The sequence below is a fragment of the Schistocerca cancellata genome, chromosome 4, assembly GCF_023864275.1.
Source record: "Schistocerca cancellata isolate TAMUIC-IGC-003103 chromosome 4, iqSchCanc2.1, whole genome shotgun sequence".
NCBI lineage: Eukaryota > Metazoa > Arthropoda > Insecta > Orthoptera > Acrididae > Schistocerca > Schistocerca cancellata.
The window spans coordinates 200,429,732-200,434,982 of record NC_064629.1 but is presented as its reverse complement, the minus strand read 5'-3'; the positions used below and the strand labels follow the sequence as shown (position 1 = coordinate 200,434,982).

The 5,251-nt window shown below is 49.9% G+C and overlaps 1 pseudogene; it reads right to left on the bottom strand.

Moving 5' to 3' along the window:
• Positions 1-4,705: 4,705 nt before the first annotated feature.
• LOC126186124 (5S ribosomal RNA) lies at positions 4,706-4,824 on the bottom strand (annotated as a pseudogene).
• Positions 4,825-5,251: the final 427 nt, after the last annotated feature.

The window sequence follows — 5,251 nt, the reverse complement described above, 5'->3', positions numbered from 1 at the left end:
TGCTCAAAGGTGTGTGTGCTGCTGGGTTCCTCGCCGCATAACAGAAGACCATAGAGGGCAACGAAGGACCGGAATTGCTTGCTTATCTTGACAATTTTTTGTCACAGGAGATGAAACATGGATTCATATCTCCGAACCAGACACAAAACGACAATCCACTGAGTGGCGCGACACCATCTCTCTTCCCAACAAAAAGATCAAAGCCGCAACTTGAGCCGGTAAAGTCATGATGACGGATTTCTGGGACTCTGAAGGGGTTATTCTGCTTGATATCCACGTTCACGGTCGAACGATCAACTCTGAAGTGTATTGTGCTGCCCTCAAGAAACTGAAGAAACGACTTCAGCGGGTTTGGCGCCAAGAAAATGCAAACGAACTTAGCCTTCTCCATGACATAGCAAGGCTTCGCACAAGTCTGCGCACACGCTAGCAAAACCTCATTGGACTGTTACTCTTCATCGACCCTACAACCTTTCCGCAGCTCGTGGTCTCGCGGTAGCGTTCTCGCTTCCCGAGCACGGGGTCCCGGGTTCGATTCCCGGTGGGATCAGGGATTTTCAGCTGCCTCAAGATGACTGGGTGCTGTTGTGTCGTCTTCATCATCATCATTCAGCCCCATTACTGTCGGAGCAAGGCAATGGCAAACCACCTCCACTAGGACATTGCCTAGTACGGTGGTGCGGGTCTCTCGCATCGTTCCCTTATGGTCTGTCAAGGAGTATGGGACTTCATCATCATCATCGCCCTACAACCTGGTTCTCGTACTTTCCGTCTTCCATCTGTTTGGCCCAATGAAGGAATCAGTACGTGGATGATGAAAAGGTTATTGATGCAACAAGATGTTGGCTCTGATGTCGACCAGAAGAGTAGCAATATACGGGCACACAGGCCCTCCCAGTAAGGTAACGTAAAGCCGTCGCATTGAACGGAGATTATGTTGAAAAATAGCGTTTTGTAGAGAAATTAGTAGAGAATATTATGGTGTACAGTAAGACACGCCACGGTAGCCGAGAGCGCTAACGCGCTGCTTCCTGGACTCGGGTAGGCGCGCCGGCCCCGGATCGAATCCGCCTGGCGGCTTAACGACGACGGCCGGTGTGTCGGCCAGCCTGGATGTGGTTTTTAGGCGGTTTTCCACATCCTACTAGGTGAATACCGGGCTGGTCCCCACGTCCCGCCTCAGTTACACGACTCGCAGACATTTGCAACACATTCACACTATTCCATGATTTACACTAGACGCAGACAGCTGGGGGACACTGCTTCTGTCCTGGGGGGTATGGGGTGGCGGCAGGAAGGGAATCCGGCCATCCCTTAAAATTAACCATGCCAATTCTGTACTTAACCCTGCCGACCCTGCGCACAATGCGGAACAAAGGCGGTAGCAAAAGAAAGAAAGAAGGAAAGATTATGGTGTACAGTAATCCTGAATGAAATCAACCTCTTTTCAGAAAAAAAGGTGTTGCATTACTTACTGAACACCCATCGTACTTATCACTAATAACCTGTGGCACTCTAGTATCATCATTATTTGTCTGTGTCCAGCCACAGTCACACATGTCTAAGTATTTTGGAGTTATTCATCCTAGGTAATAATTCGTGTAAGTTGCTGAGGCATGCTGTGGATTGTGCCTACCTTCATCTTCTGCTCTGAGATCGGCGACCGAAATACATAAGGTCGGCTGTTCGCCCTCGGGTGATGATATCCCGGCTGGTCAGGCATACAAATCGGTTGGGGCAGACGCGGTGGAGCCGCAGGCAACGCTTGTGGTAGCTAGGGGGTGTGAGCTCGCTACCGGCGTTGCTGTCTCTAGCCTGCCGATCGTAGCCAGCGCAGGCGTCGTTTGTCGGTGGCATGCATTTCACACTACTGGCCATTAAAATAGCTACACCAAGAAGAAATGCAGATGATAAACGGGTATTCATTGGACAAATATTTTATACTAGAACTGACATGTGATTACATTTTCACGCAATTTGGGTGCATAGATCATGAGAAATCAGTACCGAGAACAACCACCTCTGGCCGTAATAACGGCCTTCATACGCCTGGCGTGTACAGGTACAGCTGCCCATGCAGCTTCAACACGATACCACAGTTCATCAAGAGTAGTGACTGGCGTATTGTGATGAGCCAGTTGCTCGGCCACCATTGCCCAGACGTTTTCAATTGGTGAGAGATCTGAAGAATGTGCTGGCCAGGGCAGCAGTCGAACATTTTCTGTATCCAGAAAGGCCCGTACAGGACCTGCAACATGCGGTCGTGCTTTATCCTGCTGAAATGTAGGGTTTCGCTGGGACCGAATGAAGCGTAGAGCCACGGGTCGTACCACATCCGAAATGTAACGTCCACTCTTCAAAGTGCCGTCAATGCGAACAAGTGGTGACCGAAACGTGTAACCAATGGCACCCCATACCATCACGTCGGGTGATACCCCAGTATGGCGATGACGAATACACGCTTCCAATGTGAGTTCACCGCGATGTCGCAAAACACGGATGCGACCATCATGATGCTGTAAACACAACCTGGATTCATCCGAAAAAATGAGGTTTTGCCAATGGTGCACCCAGGTTCGTCGTTGAGTACACCATCGCAGGCGCTCCTGTCTGTGATGCAGCGTCAAGGGTAACCGTAGCCATGGTCTCCGAGCTGATAGTCCATGCTGCTGCAAACGTCGTCGAACTGTTCGTGTAGATGGTTGTTGTCTTGCATACGTACCCATGTGATGACTCAGGGATAGTGACGTAGTTGCACGATCCGTTACAGCCATGTTCAGAGTGCTGCTAGAGATACGAGGTCGTTGGGATCCAGCACGGCGTTCCGTATTACCCTCCTGAACCCACCGATTCCATATTCTGCTAACAGTCATTGGATCTCGACCAACGCCAGCAGCAATGTCGCGATACGATAAACCGCAATCGCGATAGGCTTCAATCCGACCTTTATCAAAGTCGCAAACGTTATGGTACGCATTTCTCTTTCTTACACGAGGTATCGCAACAACGCTTCACCAGGCAACGCCGGTCAACTGCTGTTTGTGTATGAGAAATCGATTGGAAACTTTCCTCATGTCAGCACGTTGTAGGTGTCGCCACCGTCGCCAACCTTGTGTGAATGCTCTGAAAAGCTAATCATTTGCATATCACAGCATCTTCCTCCTGTCGGTTAAATTTCGCGTCTGTAGCACGTCATCTTCGTGGTGTAGCCATTTTAATGGCCAGTAGTGTATTAGCTTAGGCCATAAATATATTACTTTAAATAAAGTGTTATCCGCATGCAACAGAGCTAAATTGGCGTGATTTGTTCTATAAAGGGTGATCAAAAAGTTTCAGTTTAAGGACGTTGCTGCAGCATATATTCGTCGACCGATGTGGCCGAGAGGTTCTAGGCGCTTCAGTCTGGAATCCCGCGACCAGTACTGTCGCAGGTTCCAATGGTGCCTCGGGCATGGATGTGTGTGATGTCCTTAGGTTAGTTAGGTTTAAGTAGTTCTAAGTTCTAGGGGACTGATGACCTCAGATGTTAAGTGCTCAGAGTCATTTGAACCATTTCGTGCAGCTTATATTCAACTAGCACGACTACGATATGACTATATGGTTCAAATGGCTCTGAGCACTATGGGACTTAACATCTATGGTCATCAGTCCCCTAGAACTTAGAACTACTTAAACATAACTAACCTAAGTACAGCACACAACACCCAGTCATCACGAGGCAAAGAAAATCCCTGACCCCGCAGGGAATCGAACCCGGGAACCCGGGCGCGGGATCGAGATCGCAACCGCACGACCACGAGCTGCGGACGATATGACTATATCACCACCGGCATTTAGACAAGGGATTAGTGTGGCATTCGTGTATTTCCGACATGCGTTCGGCATATGCGGAAACGTGAACTATGGCGACGTTACTACCGAATGAGTCCAAACAGCATCAATGGTGGACTAACATGGGTAGACATCCACCGGAGGGTGAAGAATGTGCATGGGGCAGCATTTGTGTCGAAAACAACTGCTCTGTAATGGTGCGTCAAGTGTTACTGCTACTTCATGGAATTGGACGTTCCCACATCGAAAATGCCGTAACGCAGAAGTGACGCCAACGCAAATGGGAGACAGTCAGGCACTTGCCCTATAGTTCTGGTTTCTCTCCATGCGATTATCATGCCTTCGGTTCCTTCATAAAGGCCTTGAAGAGCCGACGATTCCAGTCAAGGAGGATGTGCAGCAGGCAATTGCACTTCTTTACGCAGCAAGGTTGGTGACTGCAGCCTGTCTTCGAGGCCACAGGGTCACAACCAGATAAAGCAAAACCACACACTGCCCTGCTGTCATGACGTACTTCTATAGAGAGGCTGTTCGACTGTTGCCACGAGAAACTCGTTCTCCTAGTCTCTCACCCACTGGGAACATCTGGTCGTGAGCTGCTGAGGGACTGGGACATCACTAAACAAGCGCCATTGATGAATCCTGGCATATAATTGAAAAAAGAGCATACACCATCGAACAGGCCTTGAAGACCCAGCGGTACCGACAGGCCGCCGTGTCATACTCAGCCCACAGGCGGCACTGGCTTCGGATATGTAGTGACATGTGGCCAGAGCACCGCTCTCACGGCCGTCGTCAGTTTTTGTGACCGGTACTACCGCTTCTCAACAAGTAGCTCCTCAATTGGCCTCGCAAGAGCTGAGTACACCCCGCTTGCCCACAGCACTCGGCAGACCCGTTCGGTGATCCATCCAAGCGCTAGCCAAGCCCAACAGTGCTTAACTTCGGTGATCTGACGAGAACCGGTGTTACCACTGCGGCAACGCCATTAGCCAGCATGTTATTGAAGCAGCATGAAAAGACGTAGCCTTATCTGTCATTCAAGCTCAGTTCAACTCGGTACCCAGTTGGGTTACAGTCGTGGTTGCTTCGTCAGGTGGCATTGCTATGTGCTAAAATTCACACCCTATATTGTCCCAACTCACCTACAAATTCGATCATGTTTTCACCCTAATAAATTATATCATCACAGTAAGTAAAATTTCGTTAACCCGCCAGGATAGCCGACAGCGCTAAACAACTGATTCCTGGACTCGGGTAGGCACGCCGGCCCCGGATCGAATCCGCCTGGCGGATTAACGATGAAGGGGCGGTGTGCTGTCCAGCCTGGATGTGGTTTTTAGGCGGTTTTCCACATCCCACTAGGTGAATACCGGGCTGGTCCCCACGTCTCGCCTCAGTTACACGACTCGCAGACATT